The following is a 24,944-nucleotide window of genomic DNA, read 5'->3' on the forward strand; positions in this document are numbered from 1 at the left end:
ATACATCGAGTGTAGCAGCTGTTGAGACAACGGAAATGGTTGTTCCAGCAGCGGAGAATTTACACGGAACAGCTACTCCTCAACCGATAAAAGGTTGCCCTTTAAAATTGAAGTTGAACAAGGAAATATATCGTGGCTCGGCCAGACACGAGACGTGATACGAATATCCACTTTCTTGCATAACGGAATTGCAAGAAGAATTTTCACCACGCGTCTGGAACATCAGTCTGATGAAATTCGTATTAAACGGGAATCTGCGACAAACGGTGCCGCATCACGTTTCGAAGGGTTTCACAAAGAAAATCGAAGGATTTACGCTGAATTCGACTGACCTAAAATGTCGTTCACCCCGAAGAATGGTTTGTCGGACTAGGAAAAATCTAACCCGAGCTCCAACGTTGCTTTTCAAAAGCGTCTTATCATTTGGTGGAACACGATTCTATGGAAATTGTTTTTCTTCTTCGTTATTTCTATTTCCTCACAATTTCCTGTTGCCTTTTGTTATTTCTAACGACGCTAGTTTCTTCTAGAAATTTTCTTTGTGAAAACGAATTTCATAGTATTTATTCAGAAAATTGAAAACTTATAATAATTTTTATGTTTTCTACATTTTTGATTAATCATTTTCAAATTTGCTTGATCAAAAAGGAACATGTTCCATGTTTTGAACAAGGATTTGATTCAAACGACAGCTCTTTCAGCCGGCACAGAACAGGAAGAAAATCAAGAAAATTACTTTTAACGATCCTTCTTTCATTCCTTCAGAACACGCATTCAATGCGGCTAATAATATAAACTTCAGTTGGACTGAAGAAAAAATACGTGAAAGATGTGACCGTAGGAAATCGCGACAAAGCGTAAAGCAACAAGTTTATAACGACTGTGCTTTTATCAAAGTGACTGAAAACCTTTCGTCTGCTTCTCAAAAAGACCAAGCTTCTAATGTGAAACTTTTGTCCTGACTTTTGGCTCTCCTTGGAAGCAGGCTGCGCAATAGCTTTCTAAAGAATAATGAAAAGCTTCAGAGGTAAAAAGAAAGGAACGGAATGGTTGGAATTTTTCTACACGTACAAGAATAATTTTTATCTTTTACCTTTCGTAGGTTTGGCTCATGATTGACCCAGTCGTTCTTTCGTTAAGTTAAAAAAAAAAATAATACAAAAGTGGTGCAGAATTAAGAGAAAAATTTTCATAATCTCAATACTCCAGTCACAGAATATATCTTTAATTGCCGGCCGAGAATCGAGGCGAAATTTTCTTTTGAAATCGTTGTCCAGGGAGCACGGAAGTTGGAGCACCTTTGCTCGCACAGTTTCGCGGAAGTAACGATTTTAATCTGGCGGAATAGCTCGCTTAAGTTGGCGAGCGAAATGAAATTCCCGTGCTAGATCGAGAATTCCGCGTCACGAGTATTATTCCGCAATTAAACCGTCGTTTGTTTTTTTTTTTTCTTTCTGATTGCCCGAAACGTGGCAATTTTGTATGGCGAACTAGAACACGGCGTTTGTCTTAGCACCTGACCGTGTACCTCGATGATATCCTCTGTCCACTTTCATGCTTCAACGTCCACTAACCAAGCAACCGACGTGCTATTCCGTGTACCCTGGAGACATGTCCTGGCCACCTACACGCTTCGACGAAGCTATTCTGATTAGTCGACAAGTCATTCACGTGTACATTTGACACGTCGTTGTTCTACAACTTCAACCGCACACTGTTCTCTAACATCTAAACACGGTTCTCTAACGTCAGTGGAAATTAAAAAAAATAGTCGAAATTCGTGGGTGTGGTATCTGATATTTTGTGCGACAGGTTAAAATAATAAAAAAAATCCATCGAATTAATAAATTAAATTGTTTTTATTTAATATTCATGGGTATTGATTGGATCGATTAATAATTCAATATAAGTAGAACACGTTCTGGGTAAAATATATTTATTTGACAAATTGACGTCGTAACGGGTACTTTCTGCTAATATTTAGCAATAAAAAATTTGGGTTAATCTCGTTTCGCGTAAAACGACAGTAAACGCGATGAATCATTACGCAAACGTTTACCGTCCAGCCGGTAAATAGAACGTACTCGTCGGATCAAAGAGCTTTTTAATTGAAAGCAAGCTAATCTTTAGGATCCGTCTCCTCTCGAAATTCTACATCAGCTTTTTCAGCGAAAGAGTACAATTCGCGATACGTTTTCCACGGGAATACGAGAAAGGAAAAGAGGTAGAAAGGAAAAGAGGTAGAAAGAAAAAAAAAATACTGGCGAGGGTCGAAAAACCGCGCTCGAGGAGATCAAAGCGTTTGATGAAAGGCCGCGCGCGCGAGAAGTTCCGGGCTATGACCATCGCAAAATGGCATATTCGTAAAATTTCACCGTCATGCGTTTCGTCTTAAATCGCATTTCGGGATCGGAAATCCTGTTAACGTTCAACGATGATAACCCGGGTTGTTCGCTTTGAGCATCCGTTGCCACGTGCTACCTCGTGCATCCGCTTGCGTGAACAACGCGAACAGAAGCGAGCGTAAACGGTAGAGAGTCTGCTTTGTTCACGTGTATCGAAATTAGCCGAGCTTACACAGTGAACGTGACTTTCTTCCTACCTTTCACATCAAACGAATCTACGAGTATTGTAATTCATTCGTTTCGAGAGAGGTAGGGCTGACCCTGGGCCTAGGCAGACCCCCATAAAACGATTTTGCGTAAATTTTATTTGAGGTACATTTTTTTGTCATATATGTGATGGGGCCCTGGAGAGAGTAATAAATACAAATTATCAGATTCTTCAGACTAATTTCAAATGAAAAATTATTTTTTCAATATCTGGAGGGCTCGTTAAAAAATTTCAATGTCTAATTTTAGTTCTACGTTTGGGGTCACGGTTGATCCAGAATTTCTCATTCGACGATCATCTTCCACAATCGATCCTCTATTTATTACGAAAAAATCCTGAATTCCGCATCGAATCGGCGCGCATAAATAAAAAAGAAGCTTGGACACACTTTTTCTAGAATCGGATCCGCCTTCCTCTCGTTATATCGTGCGTTCTCGAGTACGAACGGGGGATGAACCGAAGGCTTTAGGTGCGCACGGCTGAGGGTAGCTGCTACCCTCCGGTTATGCAGCCGCCTTCCGTGTCGTAATTTCTTTGTGCGAGCCAGGCTATACGCGATAAGTGCATCGTTCGCCGGAAAGGAAAAGAAAAGTTGCACAGGCAAGCCGGCTTGTAATCGTTTATACGAGACCGTCATTTCGTTGGAACGTGACCCGAGGGTGATGTTCGTTTCCGGCCTTCTCGACGCGTTGCAGATTGCACCGGTTCGTCGATGTTTGGTATTGCGATTAAAACAGGATTTGTTATGGATCAACGGACTTGTTCTGTCCGCTTTGTTGTTACCCCTTTTCGGCTTTTCTCGTTTCTTTGTTCATCTATTTTTTTTCCTGTTTTTTAATATGTTACGGTAAACTGGACAAGGTTAACCAGCGATCCTGGTTTCCTCTTGGTTCAGATCCTGATATAATTGAACTGGAGCCTGTGTTTGGGGTAATTGAAGCGAATGGGACGGAATTGGTTCGTTTCATTCTGGTACGGATTTTTCATGGATTGTTTCATTGAATTGTGATCGTTGAATATCTGTGGATATGGTTGTAATAGATCATTTAAAAAAAAATCATGGTCTACTCTTGTAAATACTTTATTTCCATTTATTAATTTATTGATTCATGTATTCTTTGGAAAGTTCAGCTGATTTTAAATTGGATTTAAATTCAGTCACAGTGAAAAAATATTTGTTATTTCGTAAGATTAAAATTTGGAGATAGAATATTTAAAATGAATGGCTGAAGAATTTCCATTGTTTCTAAAACTCTAATTGCTTATGTAATTGAATTTTGAGATCTGTATGGCCGACAGTTGCGACAGAGGGTCGTTGTGCCTTTGCAGGAGGCAATCTGATCCGATTAGATCGCGTGCAAAAGCAGCCCCTCAACCCCGTTGGTCTAATGGTTAATTACACGTGACAACAAGCGGAGGATAACTTGCTGATAAAATTCCATTCTTCTGTGAGAATCCCGTGCACCGGCAGCGTCACCGACTAATGCCACAATCGATGTTTCCTTTCGAGTAAACAGCGATAAATTTAAATTGTTTATCACGGTTGATTTATCCCCGTTTGTTCCTGCGGTATCTCATCCTCTCGTGAGCGTAGATTCACTACGTTTTGTGTCGGCCGAAATTGAAAAGCGTTTCAATAAATTGTAACTCATTTGATATCGTGCCGATTTATTCACGATACGATTAATGAAACGTGAAATATTTAACCGCGATTCATACTGTGTACTTCAATTTGGAAACATTTTGTTTTTTCTTTTTTTTAAAAGGAAATAATGGAAATTATTGATATTTGTCTTTTCATCGAGCGAAAGAAGAAACAATTTTCAAGATTAGCAAAAAATAATTTTAAAATGTTTCCAAATTTTATATTATTAAATTCATTTCACCATTAGAAGAGATATTCTATTTGAAAATTATTTGAAGAGTTGGAATTCCTCGTAAAGGAATAAAATGGCACGTTATTTATTGCACGATTCGAAGCTACATTCTACGTGAAATTGAAATATTTTCCCTTCAACTATTTTATTAAATTCTGAATTTTATTCATTCCATTTAAGCACTTCGGTTATTTTATTTTACAGTGTGGCTCTTCTTTTGCATTTTAAATAGAAACTATTCAAATTCAAAACTTTGCAATGATTCGTCCTCAAAGGGTTAAGGTACCTCTAAAAAGCAGCATCAAATAGCTGCAGCAGAATTCTTAGATTCTGAAATAACGAAGTGAATAAGATTGGAATGGGAAAAAACGTTGATGGAACAAAGGGTAGGGTTCGATGAAAAAAAGGACAGAGGTGAACCATCAGTTTGGTTACGCAACCCTTTTCGATTTCTCCATCAATTACCTTCTTCGATTTTGTGTCTATTTTACGGGAAGTAAATAAGTGCAAGGTCAATATTTATTTCTATCGGCGGTGTTTCAAAATAAGATTAATAGTAATACTTTGTTGTTTGATATTATATTCATTCGTTCGATCGATGGATCACTAATTATTTACGAGGAGAACTTCCAACACGATAACACGATGTATATCAAGAATGAATTACCACGATGAGAAGGTGAAATTCTCTGTTGTAATCAGTCATCGAATATTGAGCTAAAATTCATTAATTTTTGTTTGAGTTAAGTGAACTTTCATAGTTGATTTTAGGGGATGATAGTAAGTAGAAAATACCCTACAAACACAGATCCATAATTCAGTGATTAAGCTGTAATTAACCATGGTACATTAATAATAATTTGTAGATCCTTTATCGCATGGGTTTTATTTTTTAATATAATTTGGAACTGGAATTTTCATAAAATCATTTCTACTACCATTGCTTTTATCTCAGAGGGCTAATATATAAATAGTTTCACTTCCTTTCGTCTGTTCTTCGGAAATAATTATAGATAATCTGGTTTGAACAGCAGGCTCTGGTATCTAAGCTTTATTTTAAATAGACGGTAGTTGGGTCTCGTGTTCTGGGTCACGTTTGACCCCCAACCGGCTGGCATCACGTTCTTCTGACATTTGGAGCTTCCGAAGCACGCGAACACATTGTCGGTAGGCTAATGGTTGACTACACTCTGGACAGGTTGCCGTTGAATTATGCCCGGTGGCTGGGATTTCGAGTTCATCCACTTGAAGTACAAACAAGCATCTTATTAACCCTTAACCCTTTCGACGGCTCGTGGAAATACCGGAAGTAATGTATAATTTTCGGCGAGTTTCCCTGCGAGTCGAGTGTTGTGCGCGAAATAATTCAACGCTGCCTTACTCGGTGCAATTTGTCTTCTATTGTGCGCAACCCACTCGACCTCGCCCCCCCATATACGACTTTGCGTTTAATAATCTCCTAAACGTGGCTCGTAAGCACACCTACCGAACTACCCCAACGTCTGTTCTCTCAATTAGCGGTGAATTATTAACTGGAAGAGTACTGTTTCATCTTCTTTTGCCACGGTAATGAATGATACTTTCGTTTTAGTTAAATAGTTGAGATCTTTTTAGAATCACATTTCATTAGGGTGCTAATTTCTTTTTATACTAGTAAACTTTATAGAGAAGACACGATTGGTAATTAAAATAATTTTGATTATTATCAATAAGGTAATTGCTGCGTCTTGAAATTTGTGTAATTAATTGATTGTACATTTTTTAGTAATAATAAATAATTTCATACAATTTCTATAATATAGTAATAAGATGTATTATATCATAATTACTAATTATTAATTTTTCATTCAGAACATAGAATTGGTGCTAATTGTAGGTTTCTCTATGCAGAGTAATATAATGACATTGGTAACACCAGAAATTATAGAGGGAAACAAAATGATTGTCGAACAACGTTACCTGAATACCTATTATTTGAACAATACACGGCTCCTAACACATTGCACCCTGTGACCTAGCAAATTGCGGTTTTGCTATACCGCCTACGTCACGTTGTTCGATAATACTAAGGTAGAAATTATAAGCTTGAAATATCGGGACAATTTTGCTGAATAATTCACAGTAATTTTGTGCAAGAATTATCGCTTCATTATTTTGCGTTCGAAGAGTTAGTCTATTCTTGTATAATAGAAAAGTATCGTACGGTATCGAGCAGAGTAAACTTTAATTAGGAAAATCGTGTTAGAGGAAAGGTTAAGAAGAAATCTATTTAACTAATTCAAAATGAAGCATCACGTATGATATGTATTCGTGGAATGATTATCTTTCTCCTGCAAATAATAGTAACGAAACGTTTAGCAGTATATGCGGAAGGTGCGCGCACACGGGAACACGTGATGTGTGCACACACGATCGCGAGCAGAATTAATGTGAAAATGACACGCGAACGAACAAATTACCATCAAAATTATAAGCTTTGTTGTCCAAGGCCACGGTTTGCAATAACTTCCATCGCGGCGCTTTATTATCAGAACACAACACTTGATCCCTATTACACTTACCCAGTAACAAAGTTTACATTCTACCCCGATTACGTTACGCGTTGCATATTACATATTTGCACCATCAGCAACCAGAAACATCGAGTACCGTATCCGTATAATGAATCCCTGCTGAATAAATTTCTCCTCGTCGCTTCGGTTAAAATATTCGATTAGAATTAGAAGTTTTGAAAAAACGAATTTAATCGTAAAATGTAATTTGAAAAAATCAATGTAACTATAAAATATAATAATGCAAAATACGCGTAACATTTTTTTTTAGACTCCGTTAGGTCAAATTATGTACATATGTAATTAGTTTAAATAGCAACTCGGAAGTAGCCACGCTAATTATCGCGATTACAATCCTGCCTGCTAATTAATGAAACTTGACGAAACATAATTTTTGATTTTCGAAATTTTACACAATTCCTTTTTAATCCTTTGGGTCACCATTGACCCAAACACCATCGAGGATGAAATTTACGGAAATAAATTACAAAATGATAGAGATATCGGCGGATGATTGGATTAACGTAGATCACGGTTAGTTACGATCGTTAATCTACTTAATCATTGCCAGTTAATTATTCGTCGTCACTTGGCTATGTTGTACCTATGTAATACAATATCGAAGAGTGCGCCACGTTAACCACGGTTGCCGGTCGCGGTATTTGCGGCTGTGTTTCTCGGCCGCGTTTCAACGCAAGATAATCTGACAGTACGGACTGTTGCGGAAACTTGGTCGTAAATAATCAAGTTAATTGCACGGGTTCTCGAGTCTGGTATAAAAAGGGAGGACGATCGGGAATTGGGACTCTTGAAAAATTGACCGGTTGCTTATCGTGTAGTAGGTAATTTTCCTCTTATTATTCTTTTCATACAAACTTTTTAAGGTAATCCCTACTATATTCACGCTAAGTGATTTTCTATTTAATTATCGGATTAATATTAATGTTTCTTAGCAGAATCTGCCAGAAATTTTCAAAGCATTTCATTTTTCTTTCGCGGATTCCCTCTGAACAAGTTCTGTTCGACGAATATGCCATTGGGTCGAGCTCTGTTTTCTTTCTTTCCTTCGATTCTTTGGTAGAGCAGGAAAAGAAACATACCACGTTTCAGATAGTTAACATACCTATTCTTTGAGTCGTGTTATTAATTTAAACTTTCGAAACAGTGAGAAGCAAATAAATGAAATATTTCCGAATTTTCACGCGAATCAATCGAATCTTAATGATTGTAATCAGAAAAAAAGAATGGAATTGTCGTGGAATACGCAATGGTTGTAGGGTTTCGCGCGTTGATTAGTTAGGATAGAGGAACGGACCAAGAAGCATCTCGAAGCAACGAACAAGTTTTCGTGAGACGTCGTTTCGAGGTGTCTTAATTGGAATCGGATGGAAGCGCAAGGAACTTCTTGCTTCCTGCCTCTCTTTCTCTCTCTCTCTGTGTCGTGAAATTGCAGTCCGAAGACGAATATCTCGGTCCGCCTGGGAGACGGACCTCTTTCGTGTTAAATCGATTTCGTTCGGGTGTTCTTGGCGTTGGACTTACAACCAGATAATCAGGAAAGAAGCAAGAATGTACGGAGTGTTGGGGAAAAAGGATTCTAAACTCACTAAAAGTTGCTAACTATTTGCTGTTACCGTTGATACGTTCGATTTTCCAAATTTCTCAAATGTTAGAGTGAATTTACTTTTTTGTAACAATGAACAATTTTATAAAACAATATTTTACTTTTAATTATTTTATGAGTAGAAACTGAAAAAGAAATGAAACCTCAAGTGAAGAAACCTGAAAGAGAAGTTTTGATGAATAACAGAACTGTAATGTAGGTCTTACTGTTAGATTCTAGAAATAAACATAACTTGCTCGCTTCGGTATGTTTACTTTCGGTAATCTTGCTTTCGTGTTTCCAATCGGTGTCCGGAATCCTTTGTGTACTTCCAGACGCGTTTCAGAACAGTCGTAAGACGTCCGTCGACAAGATTAATCGTTCGCGATTCAACGGTGCTTACGCGTGATTTTCCAGTTAAAAATGTGCTCGTTTAATAACATCGGCTTATTATTCTGATCAGGAAGTGGCAGATACGCAGTATTCGAGCTTCAGGGACACGAAGATGTGAAGTAGAAGTGAAGATGGGAGAACGCGTTGCTGGTCATCTGCTGTAAACACGTAAGTAATTAAACAGCAGATTATATATTTTGTAATTTACGAATTATAAATAAGGGCACTCGAAAATTTGAAAGTTTTAGTTGAAATGAATAATTGTTCATTTCTAATTAGTATGGTAAAGATAATAGAATTCAATGGCGGACCATGGAGAGAGCCACCTGTTGAAATTTAATTTCGTATTTTATATTATAATAATTTTCCATGTTTTACATCATTTTTCAAGATATTATTTTTCAGAAGTATTTTTTGAAATTGTGTTGTGATTGCGTCTATCAATTATCGAGTGTCCCTTATAAATTGAGTCAGCGTTAAGTTGAAAAGGTATCAGTATCCTCGTTTTTTCTACCACCCAGTACATTTCTTGAGTGACACGTAAATTCATACAGAATTTTTGGACCAGACAAGTTCCTTCGTTTTACGGGGATAGAGTTACCTACCTCTGGACGCGTTCTCCAGAACATATTTTTTCGGATTACACGGTTTTCGAGCTTTCAACGTATATCTCGTTGAATACGTTCGCGTGAATCATGTGAATACCGGGTAAATTTCATTAAAGCGATTCGGGTCAGCTGATATATAGAAAAAAAAACACGTTGGATAATTCTGCGGTCGTTCATACTTTTCCCTCTGTGACTTTGTGCGTTGACGTTTCGAACATCCGGCTAGTTTAATCGTCTCTCGTTCTTTTTCATTTGTTTTTCAATGTAACAACGGCCACGTTTCTTCCTCTTTTTTTTCTTTGTTACCTTAATTGCCTCTTCCGTGGCAGATCGTCTGAAGCGCGTCTCGAGTGGAAAGGAAATCGATTTCCTTGGTGATGGGACGCTCCTCATCTTCGGGAAATGGCACGTTTTTAACTCTTTCATTGTAAATGACGTACATATACGTCCTCGAAAAGCAACTGTTAATTGATAAGAACGTTTGCGAAGCGTTGCCAAAGGACATGACAAATCAATGTGTATATTTAGTTACAATAAATCTTTGAAAACGTTTAGTGACGAGGGAATCTAATTTATATCGGGAAATTAGTGTTGTCACGGGTCCTTTAATTTTAATTAATTAGTCTTCAACCGAGAATTTTCTTCATCTCTCAATGACCAGGCTGTTCATTAGCATTATTTGAAATAATCTTCTGGCATCAATTTTTGCTAAATCGAAAGATCTATAAATAAATTTTCATTCAAAGAAGCAATTGTTTCTGATTTTAAAATATTTTCATTGATCGAAAATATATCTCAGAAGATTATTTGAAATAATTGCTCAACTCTGTTAGGGACAACGGTTGAGGGTCCTTTTTCATATTTTACTTTCTTCTTTTTTAACAGATTTTATAATTTTTCTATACTGTATATTACACAGCTTTTATTTTCATTTGAACGACGTTTTCCGGTTAGCAGATTTAATACAAATGAGATTTCAATCATCCGGTTGGATTGTTTGTCGCTTTTCTCAATCGTTCAATCGAAATGTAAGTGTTTATCTTTGATCGAACAGGAGGAGCGCGTTCGAGATGAATCGAAAGAGCGATGTTTCACAATTCTATCGTTCTCGTTCTTCTCGTTGCCATTCGAGCGCGATATGCATCATAAATATGCATTCGAAGATTGCTCCATCGTGAACGTAATTCTGTCCGCTTGACAGCGTGTTGCGAAAGACGAGTCACCGGCGCAATCTGCTTGTTTGCGTCGTTCAACGATACTTTTACGATTGTTCGTTATTCAAACGATCGTTCGATAAAACGCCTTCTATTTACAAATTGAGGACATTAATCCTTTATATATCCATGTAACTTTCAGATGAAATTTCTGTTTTATGACAATGAAAATATCAGTTCTGTATAATTGTATATCGATCGGGTTTTATTCGTGTTTTCAGTATCTTAACAACGTTATCGATATTTCATTAATTATTGTCAATATCGATGATATAATTAATAGCTATAGGAGGATGGCAATTATCCGAGTAAACGAAGAGGAAATTAATTTTAGTAAATTGCTAATATTGTAACTGTGTTTTACAGGAAATATTATTTTCATATTTTCAGGAAAATTCTGAGCTTAATTAAGCAGTCCTAGAATTGAAATTGGCACATATTTATAGACCTAGTATGTTGATTATAAATTTAACGCGATTGTTTGGAAATAGTATTATTGATTAATATTAATATCAAGTAAATTTTTTCAAAGTAAAGTATTTTCTAAAGTTTTTAACGAACTGTCATAAACATCAGGTAGATGTGATTATATTTTACAACAAGAAAAGGGAATTATCAACGTAATGAAAGTTATGATTTAATTAAATGTAATTACTTTTTCTTCCTTTATTTAATATTAATTGTATAAAGTAAACGTATGTAAAAAAAATTGAGTTAGAAGCAGAAGGGCTGTAAACCCTTCAAAGCAGAGGTTTAAAAGAAAAATGAGTATCGGATTAAATTAAACGGATTACCTAGAATGTAAAGCTTCGCAGTTCCAAACATTGATGATAGAAACCATAGAATTTTTCTTGAAACAAGTGTTGATTATATTAGCCGAGGTCTATGGTCTCTAATGATCAATTAAATACTTACTTTAAAATTTTTATTCAGGATTAATTATTTAATCGGACGATCTATCGAATTAAAGCCACAGATCCCATAGATCATCTAATTACAATAGTTTCTTTTAAGGTATATGAAGATTAAGATAAAAAGGAAAAGAATTATAGAAGGAAACTACAAATGAGCAGAGTCATATGTTCTGTAGATCTCATAATCTCCTTCCAAGTATAGAAGATTATAGAACATGAAATTTTAACAGACCTAGATTACTTAAACGCCATACTCCTCTTTTAAGTGCAGAAATAAATTCTCTAGTTACGAGAGCCATTTTAGATATCTACAACGAAGGTCTTACATCCCATTTCGATTTCTGTAACATCTGAACGCAGGTTGAATTTGTAAGACGAGGCGTGTAAAGGAGTTTGTATAATATCGATTCGTAATCCATCCCGTTGAGATAAGATAGCTAGGGGTTGCTCGATTTTCCGCGCGTGTTTCTGTGACGGGACTTTCTTGCAATTTTCATGTCATCCCTGTTCGCGGCTTCGAGCGATGGCACGAGGAAAAACATTTTCCGGGGAAATTGGAACGGAGATGGCTCGAGATTGGCGGGACGAGGGAATAGCGTGCGGTGAAAAGCTATGGTGGCTTGGATGGTGAAGAACTTCTTCCTCTTCCACCTCCTCCTCTTCTTCTTCTTCTTCTCTTTGACACCCAAGCCGAGTATGCAACTTTTACGTTCCCCTCTATGTTTTTATCCCTGTGCACGTGTATTTAACCATCACTTCTTGCTCGAGTGTATGCAACCCTGTTGCTCTGAAAAGAGCTACTGAATGCACGCGAGAGAGATCTTGTTGCCTGCTAGAGACTTTGATCTTCGTTAATCGCCGAGCACACCGGTCTTTCCCGAAGGTTTTAAAATGTGGTTTCTCTACGTACGTTCGCTAAACGCCCCTGGTTTCTACAGCTACCTTGCATTTTTTATCACTCTTCGCTTCCTTCCTTTTGCCACTCCTTTTGTTTCGACGATTTCGAGGGCCAGTTGCAATTTCCGATTCTTTTTCTTCATCTTCCGTTGCGTTTAAAGAGGTCTACCACTCTGAGAAAGTTAAAAATAGAGAAAATTCGTAGCACAATCATTTTCTTAGACAATAATTAGAATTTTCAATCCGAGCGAGCATCACTTTTTCTCTGATAGAATTTGGCTAATTTTCAAATAAAATATTCAATTTTAATTATCAATTTCAATATCTTAATTATTATTAACTGTTCTATTAATAGTTTAAAATATATATTATTTTTACAGTAAGAGATGCTTTCTTCATCCCTCTTTGCATTTCATTTCTTATTACCATTCGATATCGCGATCAAGTGCTTGACAAACATTTATCTTAATTAACTTCCCTGCTAGAGCTAGAACGATTCAAGTATTCCAACGTTTTCCAATAATCCCACGGGCAAGGTTTCTTGAAGAAACGACTAACGTAGCGTGCCAGGAAGCTTATTACGATTCCGTTGAATGTTAAAGTGCCGCATTGTTTTCCGCAATTAGAAGAAGGAAAAGTTGTGCCTGTTCCAGCCACTCGATACTGCCAGCCCGAAATATGGGTCAGTAAACTGTTCAGTATTTTCATTTGCATAACTGTTATACTGTGCTCGAAATTGTTAGCGTTGCTTTTAAGGAAGAAAAACGGAAAGAAACATTCAGCGTAACAATGGAAAAATTTCGCTGATCATTGCAAAACTATGCAAATTTAAATATTATTGTATTTTAAGGGTGGTATGGCCCTCTTTGCTGGTAATTTTTATATTATAACAAATTTGCGATCAAAGTTAGTTAGAAAGGAATATTACCACCCTTTCCTATTATTAATCACTTATTATAGCACTGGTGTTTATTTCGAACAGCTTCTTGTTTTATGAGCAATTGAAGTAGGTTCCCTGTGATTTATCCATGATGGATTTGTTTTCGTGTTCGCGTGTCTATAGGCGTTGCTTTTACTCTATAGAGTTTTATAAAGTGCACCGAGTTCAAAGTCCGAAGGTTTTCAGCTTTAAAGCTTTTAAATTTCAGTGTACAGAATACACAAAGGAAAGTGCTTAAACATTTTCTAATAGAAAAATGAAATAAATAATTTTAACGTCACTTTGATAAAAATTAATGCACCCTTTATAGCCTAAGCTGTTAAGTCATTTTCCAAAAGTGGTTTGAATTCCTTTGAAATAATTTTCAACACGAACAATTCTACTTGAAATTTAATCTCGGTTTAAATATAAATAGAAGTACGATACATTTTATAATAATTAGATTGATTTTAATTCGAACTGTATGAAAGATTTCTTCGTATCGTAGAAAATATAGTCTACAATCTAGTAATTTATCAACGGACATGAAACTCCCTTTATCCTTCGAACCGGTGTTATCCTTGGAGCCTGTGACCAATTAATAAACCCTCAATTAATGTGTAATCGGGTGTACGGTCTAGGCAACCGATTGAAAATTAATGGCCTCAACCGTTGTCACGTAAATTAATTGCTATGCAGCCGTGTAGCCAGGCAATTTTATAGTTATCTGATTATTTGCTTAGTTATCTACGGATAGCAGACTTCTTTTTTCATGAATTATTCTCTAACGTGAATATTTATCCCTGTAATTGAATCGCGCGCGAGTTGATTGGGTGTTGATTCTTCATTTATTTTTAATTAGCAATCAATACCAGAGACTTAGAAGGATCCTCATCTTTTTTTATTTTCAAGAACTTTTTCTTAATTAAAATTTCATTCGACACTCCATATTATTTTCATTGAAAATATTTTTTAATTCTGGGCCGCAGTTGACCCAGCTTTGTCATTCGAGGATTCCAAATCGATCCACTGTCAACAGCTACAAACCCAGCGACCAATAATTTGACCCAACAAACACGGAATCGAGAAAAGACAATCGGGAGAATGAAACGTCATCGAACGGTAGGTAAACCGGATTAGCTCATTGAATTAGCTGGTCGAAAGGGTTGAACCGAAAGGGTTCAAAGGCACGTCGATTGTAGATCGTTTGTACGTTAACGAAGCTGTGGTCGCAATAAATTCAGCTTTCAAAAGAACTCGAGCGACGGAGCTCGAGTTTTCTTGTGCGGTTCAGCCAATTTCGTGGTATCGATCCTCGACATAGCGATTCGTTCGTGACGAAATGGCAGACATTCGTCAGACTTTGGTGCAAGTGCAGCCCGGGTGAAGTTTCGCGAGGACAAGTCGATTTCCACGGTCTTTTTGATTTACCGTCCAATTTCCTTCGTCGACGCGTTTGCATACAGCAACATCTCTTTCGTTCGAATCGAACCGGCAACTGGACTTTATTAGTCTGTTGTTGTTACGTTATCCTGTTTCCGTTTTCGAAATTAAAATAATATTGAAAATGTTTCATTTATAGATCCAGAAAGAGTTTCACGCGTTGACAATTCAATTAGTAATCAGTGTACTCTAGTTATACACCCAGTATCATCTAATCGAGACAAATTAGAACGATCAATCAGCAGCATCCAGAATCTAATTACGCGAAATTATGCGTCTCCCCTGGTTTGTCGATCATTGAGTTTTCGAAATGAGATCAAGCTCGATAGCTTCCGGTTTCAATTTCCGGCGATTTAGGATATGAGAGAACGCACGATTACCTATAGGTTTATGACACCAACAAGTATCCGAGTATTGTAATTGTAATTGCAAATCGTTGGAATGAAATCATTTTATTTTTTTATGAATTTTGAATTAGAGAAGTTTATTAAGAGTAAAAATTGTGTTTATAAAAATTGTATAACAAGAAATTTCTAATTATCTCTACTAACCCTTAGAAGAGTCCCAATTTTAATTCAATATCGGATTTCATATTAATTTCCTTTCTTTCAATATATGAAACCTGTTTAATTAAAAATTATATATTCAACTTTAGACTAAATATTCTTATATATATTTTGTAAGATTGGGTCTCGATTGACCCAGACTTCGCTGCTCGAGTGTTAATATTTATGAGACGTAACAAGGAGAGTGTAATTAACTCGGCACTTTTATTCTAAATCGTTTTCAGGAAAATTGTTCCGTTTAAAGAGATTAATCGCGTGCGCGACACCTTTTTAAAACGATGCTCGAGTTAAGAAAATTGAACGCTTTAATCGACTCGCGGGTTAACATTGTTCTAAACGAAGTATGCACGCATTTACATCGTGCATAGAGATTATTGATGTTAGATAACGATTGATAAATGGTTCGAAAATGCGAACGCGATACGAACAGTTGAAAGTTGATTATTATGTCCATTAGAAGGTTGAAGCTTAATATTGCAATGTCATGATCGCTCGTGTGAAGGTTGAAATGAAATTCGACAATTGTTATCAATTGGATAACTGTTTCCTATTGAAACTATTTTATAAAATTAATATCAACTATGTTCAGATGAACCTAAACACAGTATCAGCAATTGCATCTGCAGATATTTTCAATAGAAGAAATCAAACAGGAAATTTTCAAATTAAAATCTTTTTTTTTTTTAATTAATAGGCTTTAATTTTAGAATTCCTTCATTCAATATTTAATATTCTTTATTGGATAAAATTAGCTTGGTTCGAAGATTCGTAAGAGAATTTCGCATACGAGAAAGAAAGCTGGATGTTTCAAGAACGATCGGACAGCTGTTGGGAATATAGTGTCGCATATTTCAGAAATCTGCTGGTCTCGAGTCGCAGCAGATATCCAATTTGAAATAGATGCGCTATATATTCGCAACGATATAAAGCGAAAGCTTGAAAGCTCCATCAATCTTACCGTACACGCCATACGACAAACACGAACCAGTCGTTCCGCGTTTCGTGTATGAGCTGCTCGTTTCTTCGCCATTATTCTCGGCTCCTTTTGTTTCCCAGTCGATTAGACTGAATCAGATTAACCAGGTGCGAATACAATGCAATTCGACTGGCATGTAACCACTGGTGCGTGTTGCGAATCTGGGGTGCAACGAATAAGTCAATAACGTAGGGCGACACGTTTCGCTATTAGGCTTTTGTAATATTCAAATCGAATAAAATGTTAAATATTATATCAACGAAAAAAGATAAAAAGAATTCGCTAATTCAAGGAAATTATTCGTTAAATTGTGATAAATAAATCTGGAAGAAAGATAACGTAAAACCGAGGAGTTGAAAATTTTCGACTGATTTATTCGCGTGGAATCAACACCTTCATACTTGTTCCACTCTGCATAAAGTTGGAAGAGGAGGGTTTGCTCCGTGTATCGCGTATATCGCGTAATACGGTTTAATTTCCTGTCAATAATTACAAAGCTGCAGAGTCGAGTGAGCCAGTAATATCGCAGGAAAGTAGGTACAGCTCGAAGTCACGCTTTGCGGAGAAATATATGCGCGAGTAAGCACACGAAGTAAGTTATCCTAACACTTATGGTTATATTCCACTCGATTTTGCCAATGAATTATCGAACCAAGACTTTGTTTAACTCTATGAAGTCGGAACTTTGAGATTGGATGTTTATTAATTGAGAATATTCAAATGGAAATTGGTTGATACAGTGTTTCTTCTAAGAAAGGATCAGCCATTTTGTATTCATAAAACTTTTGAGTAGTTATTTTCATCAAAGTTTAAGCTTTAATGATACTTTTATCGGATAAAATTGCGTCCGACTTTCTATGTTTCTACCACTTGATACACGTAACTAGTGATTTGCATGAATAATATAGCAGACATAATTCATTATAAGTAAAAATATTCTGCTTCCACTGTGTCGAATGATATTCTAACTGCACAGGGTACATTAAAGAAAATTGCACGAGAAAGCTGTGAATTTTTCATATATCTGATATGTAACTGAATCCACGGTCTGACTATACATCTACCTATTCTACTTGATCTACTTCCTGCGTTTTCTGAATTTCGATCTACAACCGCATCAATAAACAATTTAAATTGAAATATGTATATACCGATCGATTCAGTATAAAATTTTCCATATTTTTTGTTATTATGATTTTTCAAAAATTCATCGAAACTTGCATGAATTTTTCCCTTTAAATTTCTTCGTCTCATTCTCGGTATTTTCTCTTTCTCTTCACCCTACGAATGACGTTGTTTATTTGGAAATAAACGATTCGCGGAGGGCGATCATTGAAATCGATACGCGTAACTTGTTAATTGCTGATCGTGTAGGAACAGATCGACCGGCTCGGACAAAGTTTCGTATTCAGGTCAATTGGGGTAAATGCGCGAAGTCAGGGTGTACCCTGGCGCGAGAGGTAGCTAGCTTTTGATGCAACGTCAAAAGGGTGGCTTGTATATACGTGCACAGGTGGAAACGGTTTCGAGCATACGTTGAAAGTTTTCCCTTTCATGTCGTCGAAGTTACGAAATATCGAAAAACTGGTCCCGCGCTCGCGGCTCGACCGATTTAGTCCCTCGAACACGCATAAAACTGTGTATTTACACGCGTGCCACTTTGCCTGCTATATCGGGTTTGCTTATCGGCTTGGAAAGAGCTTTCTATAATTTTACCATCGATACTCGCGTTGTCCACAGCTTTTGCGATCGTTTTTGTTTTCGAGGGAGGAGAGAAACAAAAAGGCAACCAAAGGCGGAATTTTTATTTATTTTTCTGTGGTAACGTAGTTTAGAACTTAGGGTAGTTTATATTTCTAAAGGCAGGAAGAGAGTCGTAAAAGAGAAAGGCGATGACGAAAACCAGGCCCAAGGGTCGGCGAGTGTTTTTCAGGGCGAGGCCTTGCGCCCTAGCAAGGGGTGCGGGTGTAAGAAAAACTATGACTTTCGAAGAGTGAAGTACGTTTAGTTTGCGAGCTAATCTTTTATTATCAAATCTAATAAACAGCTATTATATTTTCCAGGCGTTATTACTTAAAATTTTGCCAAGTATCCTCAGGAAGGGTGGCGCGAAAGCGGATATCGTAGATGCGAATCGACACGTTTCTCGTTTTCCGTGGAAGCGACACGCCGCAAACTGACGTTTCTATCTAGCCACGTGCGCGTTTTTCATAAAGCCCGTGACAGGTAACGCCGAAATTCGAGTCTCACTGCGAGAAATAATATATCCAATGTGTCCGCTACCAGGTCCGATCGTAATCTCGTGTATTTTTCAACCTTCGCCTAAGGTATCCGCCAATGTGTCGTGCACGTACGATTGTAACGCGGAATGAAAACTCGATCGAAGTAGAGAGAGAGAGAGAGAAATCGAATCGGGCAGTTGTAACGCGAAGCGAAGATTATAGTTGTTGGAAAGGAGGATTGCGTTTCTTAGCTGCCATTTGAAATTCTATCCTACAGAGATTGAATATGATTTTTATTTGCTAGATTTTTCAACGTTTCTTATTTTAATCTTATCTCTAAAAAAGGAGTACAAATTCAGGAAAAGTAGGTCGGATGGCAGTCGTAGTTAGAAGTAACAGGAAGTATCTTCTTCGGTGGTTCATCTTTGCACCCAATAACAGTCGGCCTAATTTTCCTCCAATTGACCATGTGAAAATTCAGTTTATCGGCAGGGTTAGTTGCACGGCCTTGAACCGATGTCATCTTCCTATTCCGAGCATATTGGCAAACGCTATTACATGATATTGCACGAGCTGAATGGAGGGTCGATTGAATTAACCGGAGAACTTACATTGCCGTCCAAGTTTCGTGCAAGGCCGCTTGTCAATTTATTCGAGTACCGGTGTTTACCCGACACGCTTCAACTATGGATTTTCACGGAAATACATCTTGCGTTTCTGCATCTGAACGAGCTAGCTTAGCGATAATATTGAAAATTTTCATATTTATCGTACGGAACGGCGAAGGTTTATATCGTCGGTTCGGTGTGTTTCGTAGCGAAAGAAGTTGTTGCAAACGCAGAGCGTGTAACGCGTAAAGAGCATCGTTCCAACGTAAAAAGAGAAACGTCTGACGTTGAAACGTCAGTGAGAGAGGAGGAAGATTTCCGGGTAAAAATATGACGCGATATATCTGTCGTTGCAGCGAGGAGGACTGCCGTAGGCGGCACTTTTCAAGAAGCTCTCTTGTCACGATAACACGAAAGTCGCAGCTACTACTGCTCGCCAGACACTCTTTTTCCTCCTTCAATGATCCTACCCACGGAATTTCCTTCTCTCCTATTTATCGCGATTTTTCGTTATCCTCCCCCGGGGAAGAATTACTCGGAGCACCAGCTACCGCTTCTCTTTCGTTTCGTTGCAAATATGACTGGATCGACCACGAAGCAAACTGTTGCCGCCTCGTGTTTCCTTCAATCCGTTCGCGAATCATTCGAACCGAATCGGCCACTCGATGAGATTTCTCGTTATCAGATTGTCGCGAGTGGATTTCCACTACATTCGCAAGCTTGCACTCGAACTTTCCGTTATATCCACAGCTTCGGATGGAAAAGGAATCGATGTTGGTGAGAGAAGAAGAATTAGAGAATAAAAATGCTACTCTATGCTGGTCACTCTAGGATTTTCTACTAATTATTATTAAATTAAATTATTCAAAAACATTTACACTTACGTTCTGAGTTAATTCAAATCGCAACATCAGGGTCTCGTTAAAAATGTAAAATAATGCGGAGAAATAAGCGAGTCACTGTACGTAGCCCGGTTTGTTCTCGTAATTTATCATGATCCTTCGTTTTCCTTCTCCAATCACGTTCTTCCATTCTGCTAATATTGGTTTCCTTTTGTTTGCATTTCTCATCGGTGATCAATCGTAATCGGAATTACTATATTTCCCGTCGAAGAAGAAAAAGTTTCTTTCTCTTCTTTCCACGGTGAGACTTAATGAATCTAACAATTCGATCCTATGGATTATCTTTGATTCTCGATGCCATTAAGGATACTCTGTTCGTTTTATTTATATCCGAAAGCAATTTAGTTGTATCTTAATTAATGTTGCATCGAACCTTTCGAAATAGTTTTTTGGAAACGACACGGTTTCACATAGAAATTAGATAGCGGTCGTTTGCAGGATTTTTAACAGCGAAGTTGGAATATTACCGGTCCGCGGTATCTCGTTACATGGAAACTATGAATTTCATTAACGGTACCGGAGTTAATGCTGCTACACGTACTATGGAAACGTGAAATTTAAAGGACCGCCGGTTTCGCATTTACGTAAATAGAAGCCAGTCAGTTTGCTGCAAACTGCGATGCAAATAGAGTCACGTATACTAATAAGGTATGCCTAAATGTCAGGCTGTTCGGAAAATTAATTATTTTCGTCGTTAACCTGTTGATGAATACACCTCAGCGTATCGAAAGTTTCATTTATCGTTTTGAACCTATAATCCATAATAGAAATATTTCTAATTAGATAATTCAAAGAATTTCCGATGATACCAAGAGACAGTTAAAGCGTTAAAATTCCATAATTAAACAGTTAAAAATTGTTGGTCGTGCGAATTAACTCTTGACGCTACGTTTCGTTATAAATTAATATAATTAAACACATATCAAACTACGTTGGTGTTAATGAAAACTGAAGACTAATTAGAGCGGGGCAATTTATCAATGTTCCAAATACACGGTATTCTAGCATTGCACCTTGTATTTTGCGCTCGATCAATCTTCATTAATTATGCCATCAGTTTACATCGCCGGTTATGTTATATGTATATCGTATTAAACGAATGAATAATTAGTCGTTGGAATGATACTCTGAACTCGAATGTATCCTGTTGCAAGTCGGTTAGTAATCGGAGATTATTTGATCTTGAAACTATTGAAATTTTAGTCAATTTTCTATTTAATGAGGAAATGAAATAATTGAAAGGGAAAGGAATTCTGAGTAACACGATGCCTCGAATAAAGAGCTTTTTATGCACAGACTACAGTCAATATGAAGATACTCTATCTTGAAAGGTTTAAAAGAAAAGAAATTCTAATACGTCGCATAAGATTCTTCCTAGTAAATGTATTTGATGGTTCGATTCATCGTGGTTGTATGGTTTTTCCATTGGAAGAGCAGGTTTAATGCAGCGATCAATCATTCCTGATACGAGGAAACTTGCTGTCGTTCTATCGTGCTATCGTTTGTCAAAATTTCGCGTATCTATCGATTGCCACGAGTGACGGTTTCTCAGGTGTCTTTTTATCTATCGATTTTGATCGATGACAAAGGGAAGAAGAGGGTAGAATTCGCTTGATTGCCGAGCTTTTTCAATATTCCCACGGTCAATTTTTCATTCTCAATTATATGTCGATCGAGAGAGGCTGGTATTCGGTTAATGAAATATTCATCTTAATTTTCCAACTGTCAACTATATTTAGCCAGCTATGTTTTTCTGTCTGAATTCAATAACAATTCGATAGACGGAATGATGTATTGTTTTTCCCATTATTTTCCGATTAATCTTGGTGAATTTTTTTATTAACAAATACCTCTCAAGTAATATCATCAATTTAAAATTTAAAATTCCCTTGTTTCATTTTTCTTTTTAAATGAACAACACTTTGACACCTTAAAGAAAAAGAAATTTTAACATTCTACAATGTGTGTAGAAAAAAAGATATTGAATGTTCATCACAGTATCCATCAGGGTAATCGTTTATGACCGTTGCCGTTTACGCGAAAATATCAAGCTAAAACGAGAATACTTCCATTAACCTTCCCAGAAAAGGTGGGAGCTTCGTTTTCGTGCAGCCAGAAAATTATTCAAGATAGGCGTTGGCGAAATCGAAGCAGCGAAGAAATTGAAGGAGGATCGTATGGGTGTCGCGTGGGCCACCCTTATCAAACGAGTCGGAACAAGACGCAAAGGGTCGGATGATAAATCTTTAAGCAAATTCAAAGTAGATGGTGGGAGGGGATCGTCGATACGTTTCTCGCTGGAGGAAACATTGTGGAAATGACGAGGGGCTGCTTGATTCTCTACCCGTGTCCCTCGGGTGAGATACAGGTCGAAACGTCTTTGCGAGAAAGCCAGAGAAACAGAAAGACCGTCGAAAGTGTACAGTCAATTGCTCTGACACATTTCTACCTGTTTTCTCGAAACGAGAAACCGTTTTCGAAACTGAGATTAAATTTCAAACGTTTCGTATGAATGCGGTTGAGATTCAACCTCTAGCGGTGGAGAAAGAAGAAATAAATCACTGGTGGAGCTATAAGTAAATCCTCTGAATAAACGGTAAATAAAATAATATTTAGAGGAAAGAATTTCTCGATCGAACGTAGATTGTCCGGTTTTAAAGCAAACTGTACGACGGCTTTATATCGTTCACAATAGTCCGATTGAAAGGCTAAATGGAGCTTGCACGAGGGGTGAAAGGAGTTCCCTCGAAGTTGGGGATATTTTCGTGATTCCAATATATTAAACCGTATGCACCTACATACATCTACAGAAGAGGAAATAGGCCGTTTGAACACACGTGTTTATGCGTGTATGCAGCTGGTACTATACGACAGTGAACGTCGATCGTTAAGCAACAATAGATCCGTCTGAATAGAATGAACTTGATTCGAGACCGTATTTCCACGCGAAGGCTGCTCGTTCATAAGAGGACAACTAATGAATTATTTTTCTCACGATGCGCTGCACTAATTCCATCACGATCGAAGCGGAATACCACAAGGACATAGTAAGTTATTTTAGTTGGTGGATACGATCGGGAACACTAGAACGACGATTAATTATTTTGCAACGTCGATCTGATGTTGATTTCGAATTGAATGCTTCAGACTATTTTTCCTCTTCACTTTTCTTCGCATTTTTCTATTATAGAGGAAAGGTATATAGTTCTGGACGTTTTCTTTCAAAATTAAGAAATATAATATTACGAGTTTTTTAACTATCGGACGGCGGACCATGGAGAGAGTTACAATTCTAATTTAATTTTATATTTCATTATAATAGGGATCGATAAGGGTATAAGTTATCCCCTGCAAAAATTATTTATTCATTTGGTTTTATTCTTAATTTTCACTCCAGAACTTTAGGATAATTAAAAATTATCTGAAAATTATTGGAATGCGATTCTGCTTTTACAAAGATCTTTTTGCTCGACCCATTTTATAAATAGAAAATTGGATGGATGATGAAATACTTTTGAAGGGTATCGTGTACAACGTGTGAATCAAAGTGAATCAAAGGCGGTCGTTATTAGCCTCGTTCTATCCGGTGCTTCCGTGCTCGCTGGTCAAATTAGTCGAGGCGACGTCGTTATGAAGGGGATGCTTCGCACGTGCGCTATAAAAGAATAATGGCAGTTCTTTCTGTACGAGACCGGTTCGCAATAACTTGCAATCAAGATATTAGGAGATAAAGGCGAGGACGTGGTATTTTTTAAGCGGCTAAGAGCGAACGTCTCCGAGACTCCTAAGTTGAAGGAGGTAACCCGACCAGGGGTTGTGAATCCCATTGACCCCGATTCCGTAGCACACACGAGGGTCCCTTAATCACCCTTGACCCGTTTCCCAGTGAAATTGTGCACACCACCTTTTCCAATCTTCCGCATCCATGTACGTATTGTGTAATAAGTAAGATTCAAAAGTTTCTTTACCTATCTTCAAGGGTGCATCCTATATTTTTCATTATTTTTCTTCTTTCAATAGAAAAACAATTGTTTTTATTTTCTAGTTATTAATATATATATTTCAGAAAAACGTAACTCTGCCAAAATTATCATGTTGGTATATTTTTAAATTCAGTGCACAGAAATAATCACAGCTATGTAAAAATTTCTTTAGTCTATGAAATAGAATATCTTTCAAATGGTTACTACGACTTTTGAACAAGCTGTGTCATTGCAACATGCTTTTGTGAAACTCTTTCCTTCGCCGTACACCCGTCAAAAGATTATGGCACCTTTGATGTTACATTTTTCAAAAGCTTTATGTTTATATAATTACCAGGGAAATTTCATGCAAATTTTTCTGTTGCCTTTGGGCGTTATTTGTAGTCGACAGAGAATGTTGAATATTTAACATTTTTAATTGAAAAGTGTACACCGAAAAGCGCTTTTTTCATACGTTCATTTTAAATGTAACATTTCACTGTTTCAATATGACGTAAACCTTTGTATATCCTTTTCCAAAGTAAAAAGAAGATAATTAAAAAATCTGAAGTTACGCTTTCACGTTGAAGAGAATTCGAAGTTATATCAAATTATTCCTTACGATTTAATACTGATTTAACGGTGCTGTTAGCTGAAGCATCTTGATGCACTGTC

The 24,944-nt window shown here is 37.1% G+C and overlaps 1 protein-coding gene across 4 annotated transcripts in view; it reads left to right on the plus strand.

The window, feature by feature from the left end:
* The window catches only part of LOC114871348 (heparan sulfate glucosamine 3-O-sulfotransferase 5), a 75,632-nt gene that overhangs the window by 12,375 nt on the left and 38,313 nt on the right, over positions 1-24,944 (plus strand). For 3 of the 4 annotated variants that reach the window (XM_046288116.1, XM_029177127.2, XM_046288117.1), the window contains exon 2: positions 9,109-9,206. The gene's annotated coding sequence lies outside the window, so the exon portion shown is untranslated. Of the gene's footprint in view, positions 1-8,815; positions 8,862-9,108; positions 9,207-24,944 lie in introns of those variants that run through there. The other variant, XM_029177128.2, reaches the window with a different exon arrangement.

The sequence above is a fragment of the Osmia bicornis genome, chromosome 12 (assembly GCF_907164935.1).
Source record: "Osmia bicornis bicornis chromosome 12, iOsmBic2.1, whole genome shotgun sequence".
Lineage (NCBI taxonomy): Eukaryota > Metazoa > Arthropoda > Insecta > Hymenoptera > Megachilidae > Osmia > Osmia bicornis.